This window comes from Bufo gargarizans, chromosome 3, assembly GCF_014858855.1.
Source record: "Bufo gargarizans isolate SCDJY-AF-19 chromosome 3, ASM1485885v1, whole genome shotgun sequence".
Lineage (NCBI taxonomy): Eukaryota > Metazoa > Chordata > Amphibia > Anura > Bufonidae > Bufo > Bufo gargarizans.
The window spans coordinates 421,768,067-421,789,197 of NC_058082.1; positions in this window are offsets into that span (position 1 = coordinate 421,768,067).

Consider the following 21,131-nt stretch of genomic DNA (forward strand, 5'->3'; position numbering starts at 1 on the left):
AGTGTACTGAAAGCATTTGAAGACGGATCCATCTTCAAAATGCTTTCAGTGTTACTATGGCAGCCAGGACGCTATTAAAGTCCTGGTTGCCATAGTAGGAGCGGTATACTTACAGTCCGTGCGGCTCCCGGGGAGCTCCAGAATGACGTCAGAGAGCCCCATGCGCATGGATGACGTGCCATGCGATCACGTCATCCATGCACGTGGGGCGCCCTGACATCACTCTGGAGCGCCCCGGGAGCCGCACGGACGGTAAGTATACTGCTCCCCCGCTCCCCGCTACACTTTACCATGGCTGCCAGGACTTTAGCGTCCCGGCAGCCATGGTAACCATTCAGAAAAAGTTAAACGTCGGATCCAGCAATGCGCCGAAACGACGTTTACCTTAAGGCCGGATCCGGATCAATGCCTTTCAATGGGCATTAATTCCGGATCCGGCCTTGCGGCAAGTCTTCAGGATTTTTGGCCGGAGCAAAAAGCGCAGCATGCTGCGGTATTGTCTCCGGCCGAAAAACGTTCCGTTCCGGAACGGAAGACATCCTGATGCATCCTGAACGGATTTCACTCCATTCAGAATGCATTAGGATAAAACTGATCAGGATTCTTCCGGCATAGAGGCCCGACGACGGAACTCTATGCCGGAAGACAATAACGCAGGTGTGAAGGAGCCCTTACACAAAATGATACATTGTGCAGATGAAAAAATATACAAACACAAATCACTGCAAAAAATGCACCAAAATGATACGCAACTGACAATACTAGCTAATTCCTCAGGCCGATGTTAAAAGATGAGAACTTTGCCAATATCTTCCAATCAGGAACATATCGGAGCCCCTCATGCACCACGTCACGGTGTCTCAGCACGCATGGGGTCCTACCACTAACCTGCCCATAGTGTGTGAACAGGGTCTGAATCAACTCACAGCCAGGCTCTCACATGCCTCCATAGTGGTATCACCAATGCACTGTGAGGTAGAATAAAGCTGTGAGCCGCACCCACAACAGACCATGTGACACAGAAGCCACCAGGGCCGTCTTTAATATTGATTGGACCCTGGGCAAAAATTTACTTGGGCCCCCTGGATCCTGCCTTCCCACACCTTAGCAGGCAATCACGCCCTCCACCACAACACACACACAAAAAATCCACACACCTGGTAGAGTACAGTGAATGACTGTAAATACTTCCAGTTCTGAAGACTCCAGCGGCTCAGGATCAGTGCTCTGGGCTGGAAGTGGGCACCGCTCTGCAGGAAGGAGACCAGGGCTCGGCTCACCCTAGTGTTACAGTGCACCCCAGCACCCCACAGTATGCAGTATAGCACCCTATACTGTAGTATACAGCAAACCACAGTATGCAGTATAGCACCCTATAGTATACAGCACCACACAGTATGCAGTATAGCACCCCACACTATACAGTACCCCACAGTATATAGTAAAACAGTATACAGCACCACACAGTATACAACACTTCACAGTATACAGTAGAGCAGTATAGCACCTCACCGTATACAGCACCCCAAACTATACACAATACAGCACCCCACACTATACAGCCCCTCACACTATAAAGTACAGCAGTATAGCACTCCACACTATACAGCACCCACAGTATACAGCCCCCCACAGTATACAGTACAGAAGTATAGCACTCCACAATATGCAGCACCCACAATATACAGTATACAGGCCCCCCACACTATACAGCCCCCCACACTATACAGGCCCACACAGTATACAGCCCCACACAGTATACAGCCCCCCACACAGTATACAGCCCCCCACACAGTATACAGCCCCCCACACTATACAGGCCCCCCACACTATACAGGCCCCCCACAGTATACAGCCCCCCACACAGTATACAACCCCCCAAACAGTATACAGGCCCCCCACAGCATACAGGCCCCCCACACAGTATACAGCCCCCCACAGTATAAGGCCCCCAACAGTATACAACCCCACACAGTATACAGCACCCCACTATACAGTAGTTTACAGTATATTAGCATAACAGCCCCTGTCACCTTTTTCTGATGTAATCTTCATAAAAAAAAAGCTCCACAGTTAAGGCAAACTTCTCCTGCAACACTCCTGGTAGGACCTGTGATGACCTCATAGCCATGTGACCAGTAATATTGCTAGGTTACTGGTCACATGGTGATGATGTCATCTGAGGTCCTAGATTACAGCTCTCACTCACAGTACGCTGCATGGACTCAGTGCCGGCAGGCATGGCACGGCAGCACCCCCTGTGTAGCTGACAGCCTGACATCCGGGGCAGTGGCTAGCAGGGCTCAAGAGGCAGCTGCCTTGGGCCCCCCCGGAGCAACTGGGCCCAGGGCAGCTGCCCCTTTTGCCCTTTGGCAAAGACAGCCCTGGAAGCTACCAAGTGCAAAAGAACGTTACCAACAAAATAAAGTGGCACATTCCATACACATAAGGACAAAAACTCACTGCCTTGCAGATATGGAACAAAATAGTGAAGCGTGCTGTGCTTTTTGTTTTCTAAAATCCATGTGGGCTGGCCCACTGAGGAGTGGCTGCTTCAACCTGCAATATCTCAGACGGTGTGCCAGTGCACATCTTGCATGATGTATGCAGTCCTGGAACAGGAGTTCAAGGGTGCATATTTTCATGATGTGCATGTGCATATGTTCAAGATGTGAGCAAATTACCCGTTTGGAATCGCTAATCGAGTCTCTAAACGGGCAAGTTGCAACACTGAGAGGCATTGACAATTTGCAAAAGAGTTTGCTTCTCACCGAGCAAGCACTCTTTGGGGTAGATGAGGGGGAGGGTGACAGAGAGGAGGCTGAGGAAAGTGAGGTAGCTAGCTGGGTAACATTAAGAAAGCGGGGTAGAGGGAAGAGTGTCAGGGAGGCTAGCCCTGATCTGACACACCCCAACAAGTTTGCACGTTTGGCAGATGAGGGGGATGTCAGTCCAGGGATGGCAGGGCCGCAGCCAGACACTTCCTCTGCCAGTCAGGGGAATGCCAGCTCCGGTAAGCAGGGGACCAGGAGAGCAGGGCAGGCCAGACAGGTGCTGGTAGTGGGAGACTCAATTATTAGGGGAACAGATAGGGAAATCTGTCACAAAGACCGTAATCGCCGAACAATGTGCTGTCTTCCTGGCGCTAGAGTTCGACACATCGCGGATCGGGTTGACAGATTACTGGGAGGGGCTGGAGAAGATCCAGCGGTCATGGTCCATATCGGAACCAATGACAAAGTTAGGGGTAGGTGGAGAGTCCTTAAAAATGATTTCAGGGATTTAGGTCAAAAGCTGAGGGCAAGGACCTCAAAGGTAGTATTTTCCGAAATACTACCTGTACCACGGGCCACACAAGAGAGGCAGCGGGAGATTAGGGAAATTAACAAGTGGCTCAAGAACTGGTGCAGGAAGGAGGGGTTTGGGTTCCTGGAGAACTGGGCCGACTTCTCAGTCGGCTACAGGCTTTATCGTAGGGACGGGCTGCACCTCAATGGGGAAGGGGCAGCTGTGTTGGGGAAGAAGATGGCTAGAAGGTTGGAGGATTGTTTAAACTAGGGACTGGGGGGGAGGGTAATTATGTTATAGAATGGGAAGATAGTGCAGATAGAGACCGGGGGCAAGGTAGTGAGACTGGGGGAGGAATGGAAGGAGGGACTAGAAACGTTCAGAAGGAAAGGTGTAAAGTAAAAAATATACATAAACCTCTCAAATGTATGTATACTAATGCCAGAAGCCTGACTAATAAAACTGGTGAACTGGAATTAGTGATGTGTGAGGAGGACTATGACATAGTGGGAATAACTGAGACATGGCTGGATGATAGCTATGACTGGGCAGTTAATGTACAAGGTTACAGTCTGTTTAGAAAGGATCGTCAAAACCGGAGAGGGGGAGGGGTCTGCCTTTATGTAAAGTCCTGTCTAAAGCCCACACTCCGGGAAGATATAAGTGAGGGACATGAACATGTGGAGTCACTGTGGGTAGAGATACATGGCGCTAAAAACAATAATAAATTACTAATAGGAGTTTACTATAAACCACCTAATATACCAGAGTCTACATAAAATCTACTACTAAACGAGATAGACAAGGCGGCAAATCATAATGAGGTGGTTATTATGGGGGACTTCAACTACCCAGATATAGACTGGGAAACTGAAACTTGTATATCTCATAAAGGAAACAGGTTCTTGGCAATAACCAAAGACAATTACCTCTCCCAACTGGTTCAGGACCCGACTAGAGGGACGGCCATTAGTATTAGTACTTAGTATTAACCGATAGGCCTGACAGAACAACAGACGTGCAGGTTGGGGGACACCTGGGAAATAGTGACCACAAAGTAATAACCTTCCAATTATCATTCAAAACAGCGTTTCTACAGGGAGGAACAAAAATACCAAACTTCAAAAAAGCTAAATTTAGCCAACTAAGAGAGGCCATAGGCCTAAATAATGGGATAAAGTCCTCACAAATAAAAATACAGCCACAAAATGGGATATCTTTAAAAGCAACCTAAAATCTCAGTGTGAGAGGTACATACCGTATGGGAATAAAAGGTTAAGGAACAAAAAGAAACCAATGTGGATAAACAGAACATGTAAAAAACTAATAAAAGCGGCCAAACTAGAGACCGAGAGATTAATTGCCAAAGAGAGTAAAACTAACCCTAAAATGTTCTTCAATTATATAAATGTTAAAAAGTATAAATCTGAAGGTGTCGGCCCGTTAAAGAGTAATGAGGGGGGAGTCGCAGAGAGCGACGAGGAAAAAGCAAAGCTGTTAAATATTTTTTTCTCCAATGTATTCACTGAGGAAAATAAACTGTCAGATGACATGCAGAATGTAAAAATAAATTCCCCATTAAAAGTGTCCTGTCTGACCCAGGAAGAAGTACAACAAAAGATTAAAATAGACAAATCGCCAGGACCAGATGGCATACACCCCCGTATCCTAAGGGAATTAAGTAATGTCATAGCCAGACCCTTATTTCTGATATCTGCAGATTCTATATTGACAGGGAATGTCCCACAGGACTGGCGCATGGCAAATGTGGTGCCAATATTCAAAAAGGGTCCAAAAACAGAGCCTGGAAACTATAGGCCGGTAAGTTTAACATCTGTTGTGGGTAAACTGTTTGAAGGTTTTCTGAGAGATGCTATGTTAGAGCATCTTAACGGAAATAAGCAAATAACGCCATATCAGCATGGCTTCGTGAGGGATCGATCATGTCAAACAAATTTAATCAGTTTCTATGAGGAGGTAAGTTCTAGACTTGACAGCGGCGAATCAATGGATGTCGTGTATCTGGACTTCTCCAAAGCATTTGACACTGTACCACATAAAAGGTTAGTATATAAAATGAGAATGCTCGGACTGGGAGAAAACGTCTGTAAGTGGGTAAGTAACTGGCTCAAAGATAGAAAACAGAGAGTGTTTATTAATGGTAAATACTCAGATTGGGTCACTGTCACTAGTGGAGTACCTCAGGGGTCAGTATTGGGCCCTATTCTCTTCAATATATTTATTAATGATCTTGTAGAAGGCTTGCATAGTAAAATATAAATTTTCGCAGATGACACTAAACTGTGTAAAGTAATTAACACTGATGAGGACAGTATACTACTACAGAGCGATCTAGATAGATTGGAGGCTTGGGCAGATAAGTGGCAGATGAGGTTTAACACTGACAAATGTAAAGTTATGCACATGGGAAGGAATAATGCAAGTCTCCCGTAATTATTAAATAGTAAAACACTCAGTAATACTGACATGGAAAAAGAGCTAGGAATTTTAATAAACAGCAAACTAAGCTGCAAAAAACAGTGTCAGGCAGCTGCTGCCAAGGCCAATAAGATAATGGGTTGCATCAAAAGGGGCATAGATGCCCGTGATGAGAACATAGTCCTACCACTTTACAAATCATTAGTCAGACCACACATGGAGTACTGTGTACAGTTCTGGGCTCCAGTGAACAAAGCAGACATAGCAGAGCTGGAGAGGGTCCAGAGGAGGGCAACTAAAGTAATAACTGGAAGGGGGCAACTACAGTACCCTGAAAGATTATCAAAATTAGGGTTATTCACTTTAGAAAAAAGACGACTGAGATGAGATCTAATTAATATGTATAAATATATCAGGGGTCAGTACAGAGATCTATCCCATCATCTATTCATTCCCAGGACGGTGACTGTGACGAGGGGACATCCTCTGCATCTGGAGGAAAGAAGGTTTGTACACAAACATAGAAGAGGATTCTTTACGGTAAGAGCAGTGAGACTATGGAACTCTTTGCCTGAGGAGGTGGTGATGGTGAGTACAATAAAGGAATTCAAGAGGGGCCTGGATGTATTTCTGGAGCGTAATAATATTACAGGCTATAGCTACTAGAGAGAGAACGTTGATCCAGGGATTTATTCTGATTGCCTGATTGGAGTCGGGAAGGAATTTTTATTCCCCTAAAGTGAGGAAAATTGGCTTCTACCTCACAGGTTTTTTTTGCCTTCCTCTGGATCAACTTGCAGGATGACAGGCCGAACTGGATGGACAAATGTCTTTTTTCGGCCTTATGTTATGTACTATGTTACCTAGAGAATATACACTTTCAACAAGACCAGAATTGTGGTACTAGCCGCCATACAGCCTGAAATATAATTTTTGGGCAGACAGATCTTGTTTGAAAACTGAGATTCTTAGCTTTAAAAGAAGACCCTGCCTATATATCAAATTGCTATACAGAAACCCTTATACCTTCTTGGGTTACTGAAAATTACTGGCACATAACGTAGCTGGTACAAATGAAATACTGGCACCGGCCTCCTACTGGTAACACTGGGTATACTGGTGGTTTACCTGCCAGGTGGCAACCCTAAGAAGTGCTGTACAACTGAACTCAGTTTACTTAAGAAACAGGTTTGCTCCATAGGAGGCACATGTACTTCAACATTGCAAATGACCCGGTTAACCACACAGGGCAAAGCAGGAAAAATAGCCGTCCATCTGGAGCCAGGGCGCAGTATTTCTCTGTCCTGTACAATGGCTGCAGTAGTAGTAATGGCTTTCTTGGGCATCATCACACTTTCCTGCTATATGAAGGGTTCAGACCTTTGTTGGACCTTGCTTATTACCACCCGCACATCTCCTCACAGTGGCTTACAGCCATGTTAATGGTATCCAGGCCTTAGGTCTACTGCATGGACTCCATCAGGGTTCCCTTTTATCACATTTCCCAAGCCCAGTGAGGCATTACTGGCAACCGTGGCATAACAAACACCTCCCATAAGCATGACAGGCAGGGCTTTTTTTTCACCTCTGCAAGCACACATACAGTCCTGATCAAAAGTTTATGTCAAAAAATCATATTTAGCATGGCTGGATCTTAACAAGGTTCCAAGTAGAGCTTCAACATGCAACAAGAAGAAATGGGAGTGAGACAAAACATTTTTTGAGCATTCAATTTAATGAAAACAATGAAAAAACTGAAACAGGCTGTTTTTCAGCTGATCAAAAGTTTAGGACCACATGCCTTTAAAAGGCCAAATCTGTGCAAAGATGTGGATTCATTGTCATTTTCTGTCAGGTAGTCACTCGTTGTGATGGCAAAGGAAAAAAAACTCTCCCTTTTTGAACGTGGCCGGGTTGTTGAACTGCATAAGCAGGGTCTCTCACAGCGCGCCATCGCTGCTGAGGTGGGACGCAGTATGACAGTCATTGTTAATTGATCCTGAGGGTTATGGAACAAAAAAGTCAAGTGGAAGACCCCAAAAAATGTCCTCAGCACTGAGCCGGAGGATCCAATTGGCTGTCCGTCAAGACACTGGACGATCCTCGACCCAAATTAAGGCCCTTGCTGGTGCTGACTGCAGCCCCATAACCATCAGACGGCATCTGAGACTTAAGGGCTTCAAAAACAAAAAACTTCTTCAAAGACCTTGTCTCCTTGAACGCCACAGAACTGCTCGTTTGGACTTTGCAAGAGAGCACCAAACATGACATTCAAAGGTGGAAGAAAGTTTTATTCTCTGATGAGAATTTTTTTTACCTTGATGGTCCTGATGGTTTCCGTTACTGGCATGACAAGCAGATCCCACCTGAGATGTTTTCTACGCGCCACAGTGGAGGGGGCACCATAATGGTCTGGGGTGCTTTTTCCTTCAGTGGAACAATGGAGCTTCAGGAAATTCACGGGCGTCAAACGGCCGCTGGCTATGTACAGATGTTGCAGAGAGCATTCCTCGTGACTGAGGGCCCTCGTCTGTGTGGTAACGACTGGGGTTTTCAACAGGACAACACTACAGTACACAATGCCCGCAGGACAAGGGACTTCTTCCAGGAGAATAACATCACTCTTTTGGCCCATCCTGCGTGTTCCCCTGATCTAAATCCAATTGAGAACCTTTCGGGATGGGTGGCAAGGGAAGTTTACAAAAATGGACTACAGTTACAGACAGTAGATGGCCTTCGTGCGGCCGTCTTCACCACTTGGAGAAATGTTCCCACTCACCTAATGGAAACACTTTCATCAAGCATGCCGAAACAAATTTTTGAAGTGATAAACAATAACGGCGGAGCTACTCATTACTGAGTTCATGTTTGGAAGTTGGATTTCAGTTTTTTTGGGGGGAGGGGGGGGGGGGTTATTTGGAGGTGTGCTCCTAAACTTTTGATCAGCTGAAAAACAGCCTGTTTCAGTTTATTTGTTGTTTTCATTAAATTGAATGCTCAAAAAATGTTTTGTCTCACTCCCATTTCTTCTTGTTGCATGTTGAAGCTCTACTTGGAACCTTGTTAAGATCCAGCCATGCTAAATATGATTTTTTGCCATTTTTCAAGTGGTCTTAAACTTTTGATCAGGAATGTGTGTGTATATATATATATATATATATATATATACATGTAATGAATAGTGTTGAGCAATCTTCTGTATTCAAGTTTGGCGTACAGGTTCAGGTTATCTAAAATTCCCGTTATGGATTCCGTTACCACGGACCATAACCGAATTCTATGACGGCATGCACTACGGAAGGCTATAAGTGGCATATTCTGTATTGCATGCTGGCCATAGACTTCTATTATGACGGAATCCAATACAGAATGCCTCTTATAGGATTCCGTGGTGAATGCCGTCATAGAATTCGGTTATGGTCCGTGGTAGCGGAATCCATAACGGGATTCTTACATAACCCAAACCTGTACTACAAACTTGAAAACACAAGTTCGCTCAACACTAGTAATGAGAAGGAAAAACTGCCATGTACAGTGGTAAATCATATAAATAGCAAGACATTATATAAACTAAGATGGAGACCGGAGGCAGGACCACTCCCCACTGTAAAGGTGGATTTTCATGGGGCCAGGAGCAGCCGATTATTGGGAAGGATGTGTTCCTTCCTGACCATCGGCTGCTCGTTAAGAGGAGATAAAAACGCTGCATTTACATGCAGCACTTCACTTCCACTGTATGAGGACAAGCGATCACTGCTGCTATCGCTCGTCCCCATACATCATCATTGCTCCTGGGAAGCAGAGTGCCTTTTAGACAGCACAATCTGCTGCCCAGGAACGATGACTGAGGTGCCCTCACCTCCGATCATTTCACCCGATGAACAAGCGTTTCAGTCGTTCATCGGGTGATCTGCGGCACCTTTAGACGGGCTGTATAAATCCACCTTTACAGCTCTCCAGGAAAAGTATTGTCACAATGTTATTATACTTTTAGGTGACATACAGTAGCTTGGAGCTGCTGTGGTCCACCAAACACCCCATGTCATTTATTCTATTGCTATGTTGGTGAAAGGCCATTTGGACAATCTCAAAAACATCTAGGCATGGTTTCATCTGCATCCTCTTTATCCCATATAGTTATGTCAACTTCTGAGAAATGACAATTGTGTTCTCTAGGGTGCCAAGAAAAAACACAAGTTAAAAGAGTCTTAAGATAGGTCATAAACATTTAGTAAGACTCCCTTTTAGCATCAACTGGCAAAAGTTGCAGTTGGCCACAACTTTGTGCCACCTTACTTGTTATTGTTGCTCAACAAGTCTTGGAACATGGAGCCCAATGCCTAAACCAGCCAGAAATGCAGTCTTGGCATTCTTCTCTTTGCAACTAGCATGATGTAATCTGTGATTCAGCCCCATACAATGAAACACCAAATGCCAAGGATCAGATTAGACACATCACCAACAGACATTGGCTCAACTCCCACATCTTTTGTCTAGGTGTTGGGCTTCTGTCTAGACATGTTCATGAGCCTTTATTGTGTGCCTAACTGTTCCTAAAATGTAAAGTAGTACTGTTTCACAACTATAAATGTACAGTAAAGCCAAAGATAAATGAAGATACAGTCAGAGGATATTGAGATGTGTGGTGTTGATATCGGACAGTCACAAGCTATGCTGGGTGTTGCAGTTTTGCACCAGCTGGAGAGACAAAGTTGGACATTATAGTTTTGGATTTGTGTAAGGAGATCTGAGTACTGTATAGTTTCCAACTTTTGAGGATTTTTTTTTTATGGACAATTTTCTGTATGTATGTTCCACCTTCAAAAACTGGCATTGTCCCATAATGACAGCCAAAGGACTCTAACAATGTTGGCTTCAGAGAGTTTCCCCAGAAACAATGTGATCAAGAGTGTTCACCCATAAAAATCCCATCCATAGAGTTCATCCATAAACAATGTCATCCAGAGACTGTCTCAATAAACAGTCATCTAGAGAGTTCCTCCACAAACAATACCATGCAGAAAGTGCCCCATGAACATTGTCATCAAGAGTGTTCCTCAATAAACAATGCCAACCAGAGAGTACCATATGACGCAGTACCCATATAAACAGACCCACCCAAACAATTTACTTAGAATCAATGTCATTGAAAGAGGTTCCTTTGAAATAATGCCATCCAGGGGGTGTCCCATAAACAATGTCATTGAAAGAGCTCCTCCATAAACAGTGTTATCCAGAGAGTCCTACCATAAACAATTTGACCAAGAGAGTACCACATAAACAGTACAAGTCAGTGACTAACCGCCCCAACTAAAAATACTTTCTGTTTTTGTGGGGAGATTTATCTACCATTCTGGGGGTCTGGAGCACTCTCCTATTTTAATGAGTCTCCTGGAATTCCATACATGTAAAGAACTTTTCACAAGTCTAGGATCAGTGTAATTGCTCTGTATAAAGGTACTGCTGATCCAGAAGCATTTCTAGAGTCTCAAAAGATCTAGAGCCCGAGACCCAATATATATGTGCCAAATTTTTGAAGTAACCCCCAGTAGTCCCCCAACTGCCTGAGTTGCCTGCATCCAGGTGAAGGCCATCGCGATGATGTCATCACAAGGCCTGCACCGTTGATGCAGTCTCTAATAGGCTTCAGGTCTAGCAGGCTATAAGAGTGAATTATGGTGGGGCAGGGAGGGATTGGCTCCTATGCCCCTCTGCAATATTTAACAGAGATACAATTGAATGTGCAGGGGTCACAAGGTTTGGGACCCTGGGCAAAAAGTCTAGCCCCAGATGCATTGGCCTTGTGATGTCCCTGCACTGATCCTCCGACGAAAAAGGAAACGCTTGGGTGACCACATGTCATATGCAGCACATAAAATCATTGTTTGGCAGCAGCACATTGTGTAAACAGGAATGTGCTGCCAACAATCCATAAATCTTTATGGAGAGGAACGATCACAGTAGCAATTATTCCCCCATACAGAGATGGTGATTGCTGCATGTAAATGCTGCTCTCACCTCAGCTTAATGATCAGGCTGTGTTTGGAAACGCTTGGTTTGTTCCCAATAATTGCCTGTGCATTGGTCTGTGTAAAAGGGTCTTTAGCCAGTACGGAGGACCATGACAATAGAATGTACAGGACTACAAGTGATGAACTTTATAGTCCAATAAAAAGAAGGGACGTTTTCAAACTGCACTGCACCATCTCACTGCACTAATCCAACACCGATTATCAAGTCCTGAAACAGTGGTGCTCTATACTTTAATAGAAAAGTTCAACAAAGTAGATTCACAAGCAAATACACCATTTACACCATTTCAGACAAAGTTGATGCTTTATTCTAAAAACATCCACAAAGAGATATACATGGGTGTGGGATAGCAAGCTTTCTTCTCATGGACTGACACAACAGCCATGACGCTTCATTAGGTGCCTCACCAGTCAGGACCTTCTTCTGGACTGTGCACCAATATAAAAAACTTACAACTTACAATAAATACATAAAGTTCATATAATAGTCCCATTCAATGTAACAATGCAGGTAATATTCTTATGGCAAAATACATATAATTCATTCCAATTATTAAATCCAAGGGGTCTCAAGAACTATGTACCTACAATTAATGCTACCCCCTTCTTCAATAATACTTCATGTCTCCTATATGAGCATTTAACCCTTAAAAATGTGTTCCTCAACTCCACTCCTCAGGGCTGACCTGCTGGTCAGGATTTGACAATGTCCTCTGAATACCTGTGGTAAGTCCTGATCCATCAACACTAATTCTATCACCTGCTCAATAGAAAGGAAATCCTGGAAACATGACCAACAGGTGGGCCCTGAGGACTGAGGAACACTGCCTTAAAAGGCCTGCAAACCTCAAACTTGATGCCATACCTTCATGACATTCCCTGACATGCTGAATAAGTTAAGATAGCCCTTTACCACGTCTTATTGAATTCATGTTTCCTAAGCCTAGTAAACATTGAATGTATTGTCTTACCGTATAGAAAAAAACCTAAATGTTCTCTTTTATAAAAAATTGTATTGATCACCTGCAAAATGTTTAAATGTATAACCAATAGATCTGACCCAGTGAAATTTGATATTGATTTACAGGTATATGTATCTATGTGTAAATTACACCTACACAAGTATTATCATATCATAGAATGATGAATGTACAACTTGAAATTTTAGAGGGTGAACTTGCCATGTATGTGGACCCCTTAGGATTCAGTTTACATGAAAATGTTACTAGTGCGGTTAATCTGCTATATGACACAAAGGTTACTTTCACACTAGCGTTTTTACTGGATCCGGCAGGGTTCAGCAAAAACGCTTCCGTTACTGATAATACAACCATCTGCATCTGTATCTGGTTGTATTATCTTTAACATAGCCAAGACGTATCCATCATGAACTCCATTGAAAGTCAATGGAGGACGGATCCGTTTTCTATTGTGGCAGATTGCGTCAGAGAAAACGGATCCGTCCCCACTGACTTGCATTGGGGGTCATGCCGGATCCGTCTTGCTCCGCCACCCAGAACGGAAAGCAAACTACAACATGCTGCGGTTTGCTCTCCGGTCTGGGAACGCAACTAAACGGAACGGAATGCATTTTGGAGCTTTCCGTTCTGTTCAGTTCAGTTTTGTCCCCATTGACAATGATTGGGGACAAAACAGAAGCGTTTTTTTCCGGTATTGAGCCCCTATGACGGATCTCAATGCTAGAAAACTAAAACGCTAGTGTGAAAGTAACCTTAGCTAGTCCGTTGGGGTTGGAGGATGATTACGATGGAAATATGGAGATTTCTCAGGACAGTTAAAAGCTCAAATGAAATTGTTGTTGTATAACAAACAGGTTTGTAATCTGAATTTGAGGTTAAAGCTTTTAAATGGCTAAAGAGTTGGCAGGACTAACAGTAATTATTAAGCCTGCTGACGTGGAGCGTTATGTCGTTGTGATGGCTAAGAAATATTATTTGGAAAAAGTTAATCTCCAATTTAGGGACTGTAGGGTGTATGATCTACTCTAAAAATAAATCAAATTTCTAGTTTCTAGTCACTTTTGCATAATGATGTGGAGTCGGGTATTATTTCTAAAAGGATGGGTGAGTGGTTATACCCTAAGGCCCCTTTCACACAAGCAAGTTTTCCGCGCAGGTGAAATGCGTGACATGAACGCATAGCACCCGCACTGAATCCTGACCCATTCATTGCAATAGGTCTGTGTACATGAGCGTTTTTTTTCTTGCATCAGTTTTGCGTTGCGTGAAAAACACAGCATGTTCTATATTCTGCGTTTTTCACGCCGCCCTGGTCCCATAGAAGTGAATGGGGCTTCAGTGAAAAATGCATTGCATCCGCAAGAAAGCGTGGGCGCAATGTGTTTTTTTTTACTGATGGTTGCTAAGAGATGTTGTTTGTAAACCTTCAGTTTTTTTATCACGCGCGTGAAAAACACATCAAAGCGCACTGCACTCACGCAGAAAAAACTGAACAACTGAACGCAATCGCAGACGAAACTGACTGTGCTTGCTTGCAAAATGGTGCGAGTTTCACTGAACGCATCCGGACCTAATCCGTCACGCTCATGTGAAAGAGGCCTAAGAATCCTGGAGTTCCGAGGTGGTATTTTTTGCCAAGAATCAATAAAAATTATAATTACACTTACCAGTAATTTGATTTTCTGGAACCCATGACAGCACCAGAGAGAGCGGTATCTGCCCCACAGCTGGACAGGAAGCTATAGAGGAATTAAAAAGAGGAACACCCACTATCTCCCTCAACAGGTTCCAAAGTAGATCTGTAGGAGCTGTACAAATGCATTCTTAAAAACCTTTTGAAATGTACTTAATCTTGTCTTTTAGATTTACATTTTTTTCACCAAAACAAGAGGCAAAGAGACAGAACACCCATTACCAGCTACAAGGGAAGGGAGGGATTAAGAGGGGTGCTGTCATGGGTTCTGGGAAATCAAATTACCAGTAAGTGCAATTATCATTTTTCTCTTCACCCATGACAGCACCAGAGACAGGCATAACGGATGAATTAAACACAGAGGAGGGACCACCACCACAGAAAGTTCTTACACCAAGAAGACAAGTGACAACAAACAAGTAAAGCAAAGAAAAACCAAGGCCAATGAAAAGACAGATCTAAACCTAAAGAGTATACCACCAACCTAATTATTCATAGGCAGATAAGGCTGAGTTCACACGAGCGTGACAGATTAGGTCCGGATGCGTTCAGGGTGCGTTCAGTTAAACTCGCACCATTTTGCAAGCAAGTTCAGTCAGTTTTGTCTGCGATTGCGTTTAGTTGTTCAGTTTTTTCCGCGCGGGTGCAGTGCGTTTTGATGCGTTTTTCATGCGCGTGATAAAAAACTGAAGGTTTACAAACAACATCTCTTAGCAACCATCAGTGAAAAACGCATCGCACCCGCACTTGCTTGTGGATGCAATGCGTTATTCACGCAGCCCCATTCACTTCTATGGAGCCAGGGCTGCGTGAAAAACGCAGAATATAGAACATGCTGCGATTTTAAAGCATTGCAGAAGTGATGCGTGAAAAAAACGTACACAGCCCCATTGAAATGAATGGGTCAGGATTCAGTGCGGGTGCAATACGTTCACCTACTGCATTGCACCCGCGCGGAAATCTCGCCCGTGTGAACGCAGCCTAAGAGTATCCTGTCTTTCTGGCCATAGACACAATGGATAGGAGCTGGACCCATTGACTAATATGGGAGTGTTTCCTAGACATGCTGTGTGACCTGTGCAGAGGTCAGGAAGGAGCTGATAATCTGTAATATCTCCAATGGTGAATGGTGGATTCTGTGTTATCTGTATACAGGTAATACTGCCTGTAGTGATAATGAGATTTACAGAACAGGAAACATGACCTATTATTGGACCTAGTGGCCACTGCAAAAATTGCAGGATTATATACATGTTTCTTTTCATTTAGAAAGTTACATGGACAATTTGAAACATCTCACCAAAAATTCTTTAAAAATAAGTTTAACATAAAAATGTGATTTAAACAATTGTTCATTTTCTGATGACACAGTCTCTTTAAGGAGCAAGTAGGAAACCCATTGTCTCAGATGGAGATGAATTAATATAGAGTAAGTATCGGACTATAATACATGGTTAGAACGTAATTTACCGATTAGGAATCATAGATGTGGGTCTTGCTTGTTTTGTGGCCAAGTTGTGAGGGACAGATTCATTTAATTGGGATCTGACATTTCGAATTTTCCTCGTTCCCGATTATTGCTCGCTCTTTTGACCCATGTAAAAGCACCCTTAGGGCTCATTAAAATGACTGTGAAAAACTGCAATGTGGTGGCCATTTTTAGAATGCCCTTCACACAGACATTATCAGAACTAGATAAGGTCTATGAGCCCCATATGTTCATGTGTCCTATTTTCATGTACAAATGGATGCCAAAGAAACCAATGGGCCCATTTTTATTGGCCATTTAGACAGGCATGCACCCATTTAACGGCCGTTATAAACAGGTACACTATGTAAAAAAGGGCCTTTCAGGAGTTAAAAAAGAGCCCATGTGATTTAAACAATTGTTCATTTTCTGATGACACAGTCTCTTTAAGGAGCAAGTAGGAAACCCATTGTCTCAGATGGAGATGAATTAATATAGAGTAAGTATCGGACTATAATACATGGTTAGAACGTAATTTACCGATTAGGAATCATAGATGTGGGTCTTGCTTGTTTTGTGGCCAAGTTGTGAGGGACAGATTCATTTAATTGGGATCTGACATTTCGAATTTTCCTCGTTCCCGATTATTGCTCGCTCTTTTGACCCATGTAAAAGCACCCTTAGGGCTCATTAAAATTACTGTGAAAAACTGCAATGTGGTGGCCATTTTTAGAATGCCCTTCACACAGACATTATCAGAACTAGATAAGGTCTATGAGCCCCATATGTTCATGTGTCCTATTTTCATGTACAAATGGATGCCAAAGAAACCAATGGGCCCATTTTTATTGGCCATTTAGACAGGCATGCACCCATTTAACGGCCGTTATAAACAGGTACACTATGTAAAAAAGGGCCTTTCAGGAGTTAAAAAAGAGCCCATGCACTTGCATGTGAGGGAACACTTGATCCACACAAGAGACAGCAGGATCTGACGCTCCCAACGTTGTGTTTCCTCACATGTAGGTGGATGAGGTGAGTTGTTTTTTTCAAAAAGGGTCTGTCTACACTACTTTGGGGTGGAGTGGAGGAATGAGAGGCGACCATTATATATATACTGGGGGCAGTATGGGCGGCATTATGTATACTGCAGGGGTTGGGATGTTAAAAAAAAAAAGCCAATGAAATACATTTCTTTTTAATGTCTGTTTTTAATGGCTGCAGAGGCGGCTCTAGACTTTGTGAGGCCTTAGGTGAAACTCGAACATGAGGCCCCCACGAAGATTGTTGGGATGCTCGTGATCTCCTGTACGGCGCCCCGGCTCAGTTCTTAAGAAATAAGCTGTGTCAACCACCGCACGGAGCGGTGGTGTGATCAACACTCCCCCTCCATGTATCTCTATGGAAGACTCAGAGATACACAAGTGCTGTATCTACGTCTCTCCCATACATGGAGGGGGAGTGTTGACCACCACTTTGGGCACAAGGAGATCCGGAGTACCATACAGGAGATAGTGGGGGATCCCAACGGCCAGACCCCCCTGATCAGACACTTATCTCCTATCCCTTTAATATGCAGTGACATTACAGTAAAGGGTTAATATGCACAGTGACAACACAGTACAGGGCTTATATTCACAGTGCATATTAACATATGGACATCTTAGCTTCCTCACATTTCTATCCTCATCCTCCAACCTGGAGTCCCCACAGTGTTATCCTGCTGCTCACTGTGCCCCCAAATACTATCCTGAAGAAATATTAGTGCCCCCCATAGTAATAATACTTCTCATAGTCCCACCAATAGTAATTCTCTTCTAGAATGCTCTCATTAGTAATACTGCCCCCCACACTGCCCCCATTAAGTAAATTGCCCCCCACACTGCCCCCATTAAGTAATTTTCCCCCCACACTGCCCCATTAAGTAATTTGTCCGCCACACTGCCCCCATTAATTTGCCCCCACACTGTCCCCCATTAAGTAATTTGCCCCCCACACTGTCCCATTAGGTAATTTTCCCCCCACACTGCCCCATTAGGTAATTTGTCCCCCCACACTGCCCCATTAAGTAATTTGTCCCCCCACACTGCCCCATTAAGTAATTTGTCCCCCCACACTGCCCCATTAAGTAATTTGTCCCCCCACACTGCCCCATTAAGTAATTTGTCCCCTCACTCTGCCCCATTAAATAATTTACCCCCCCACACTGCCCCATTAAGTAATTTGTCCCCCACACTGCCCCCATTAAGTAATTTGTCCCCCCACACTGCCCCTATTAAGTAATTTGTCCCCCCCACACTGCCCCATTAAGTAATTTGCCCCCCCACACTGCCTCACAAATCTTCCCACACACTGCTTCATATTATGAAATCCCCCCCCCCCCACACCTTGTACTTGTCTGCTTATCTGCTAGTTCAACTTCAGTCACTTGACAGCGCAAACCTCATCCTGTGGGGCGTAATCCCGCAAGACCCATGACCTCCCGCGGGTCTCGCGGGATTACGCACTGCACTACTGGGTTGCGCTCTCAAGTGACTGAATTCATGACCGCGTGGCGCAGCAGCCTAGCAGATTAGTGGACAGACAAGTACAAGGGGGGTGGGGAATAGCATTCGGGGCCTGGAATGTTTTGACCTAAGGACGCTCCCACCCGACGCTCCCACCCAAGTACTTGCGGCGGTGTCGAGTGGGAGCCAGAGCGAGGCCCCCACCACTGCGAGGCCTTAGGCGGCGGCCTAAGTGGCCTAATGGAAGAGCCACCTCTGAATGGCTGCTAAAAACAGATGCAAAACAGACTTTTTTCTAGACGGACAGAATATTGATGCACACACTGATGCAAAATGGCCATGAAAGCTGAGAGTGTTTTTAACTGCTGTTTTTTCCCCCCCTGTCATGTGAATGTATCCTAATGGAACCTTTATATGAGCCAACACAGCATGCTTCTGCGATCGCTCGTCCCAATGGAGAATCATTGCTTCTGGGCAGCAGATCATTGTTTAGAAGGTACGATCTGCGGCCCAGAAGCAGTAATTTAGGTTACTGCAACAGCGATGCCTTCATCCGATAAACAAGCTTTTGCTCATTCATTGGGTGATCGGCGGCACCTTTACATATCGGGAACAAGTGTTTCTAGGAATGCTCCTTCCCGATAGTTGGCCCCATGGCACTTAGGTCATTTGGAATGCATGTACTAATGAGTATACATCCCCTAGAGCTGGCCTAGTACTCCAACCATATGGCTATCTACCTCTCCTCAGAATCTGTGCTGATGGAAGATAAGGTTTTGTTGACCCATTCTCCCAGGCCATTAGGTCTTGTTTATTATGACCTTCCTTTTGGCGTGCATTCTAGAGTCAACCCAAATTCTTTAAATGTTTTACTTTCTGCTACTCGTTTTAGAATCCTGTATGTCTGTGTAATTTACATAGGGATGTTAGGGTAAAGAAACACGTTCAGGTTTCTTGATGCAGTTTTTGAAGCCAAAACCAGGAGTGAATTAAAAAAAAGAGAAGTCGTATCTGTCCTTTATACTTTCTCTCCTTTCATGATCCACTTCTGATTTTGGCTTCCAAAATTGCATCAAGAAATCTGAACGTTTGGACGAACCCTTATTTTACTAATGAATGTGTTAATTGATTCTGTAGTAGTTTTCGGGAAAGTAAATTTGTGGATATTTAATGGTTAGTTTTACATTATTTCAATGCAATAGAAGAGACATTATAGTCATCTAATATAATCTACTGTTTTTCTGCGTCTGTATTACTGTGTCATAAAAACATGATCATGTGGATCTGGCCCGCTGACCCTCTTGAATCCCAATATAAAGGCCTTGACTGCTTCCTGGTTGTATCTCTCTCTCTATCTATATATATAAAAATAAAAAAGGGGGGTGGCAGCACCGTCAAGGTAAAGGCAGGTGGGTGCAGCAGCCCAACTGGGGATAAGCAAACCCCGTATATAGAAAATTGAAAAACGGGCAGCACTCCAGAAAATAAAATAAAAAAAGACATGTATTCATCCATAAGGCAATGCAACGTTTCGGCTCAGTTTCTGGAGTGCTGCCCGTTTTTCGATTTTCTATATATATATATATATATATATATATATATATGTATATAGTGACACAGGGGTTGCTTACTAGATGGGATATATTTTCCTCCCAGCATGTGACAGCTAGCTAAATGGGTTCAAGCACCGGACCGGATCTCATATGCCGGTCCGGGCTTTGCGGATGCCCAACTGTTATTAAAGCCAGCTGGGGTGTAGTAGGTGTCTGTGTTAGGGTACTTGTGCCTGGATGCATGTTTGCAACCTGTCTGGGAGCACAGGTCGATGATGTTCAGGACTTGAACCCTTTAAGCTGATCTATTGCAAGGTGTGAACTGAAGACCAGGACTTTACATGTATATGCGGTACCCGCAGCACGGTCATGGTGTAGCGACACCTGAGGAAAAGAGATGTCGCATAGTCAGAGTCGGGAGGACTGTTGGACCATATCCTCCCAAGGTATTGCGCTTTCACCGTCAGGAGGACTGGTGGTCCGAGACCCCAATAGGTTGCATTGGTCACAGCTAGGAAGCTGTCTGACCGCATGGCTGAGTGAATTCGAATACCAAAGTGTGAACACTGAGCTAGAGGTGAGTTAGGGAAAACCTCTGTATGGTGAGCGCCTAGCCGGGCAAGGATTTATTGTTTTTTATTGATTTAACACGTGATGTGAAGCTGTGACTTCATTGTGCCAAGTGACGCCAAACTTGGAAGTTTGATGTGCTGCGTGACAAATAAAGAACTGTTTGAGCTTGAAAACCCCCCTGTTTGATGAGAAGACTGTCATTGCCGACTCCCTGTGAGAGAGCAGTCCCTTACAAGATATATATATATATATATATATATATATATATATATTATGACACAGTGAGAGGTTTTGTCTGGGATATCAGTTATTTTCCTCCCAGCATGTGCTGCTAGGCTGATTTACAGCCAGGTGAGGTAAAATACCGGACCGGATTTTAAGTGCCGGTCCGGGTTTTGGTAGCACCTGGCTGTCCTTAAATAGGCAGCTGGGCTCAGAAGCGAGGTCTTTGTGTTGGTATCTGGGAGCCTTGTGTCTGGATGAAGGCTTGCTACCTGTATGGGGTGAAAACAGGTTGGTGCTGCTATGGTAAGGGACTCTTTGAGGCAGAATTGCCGCATGGTGTGAATTAACAACGGTGACTTTCTTTGATTATGAC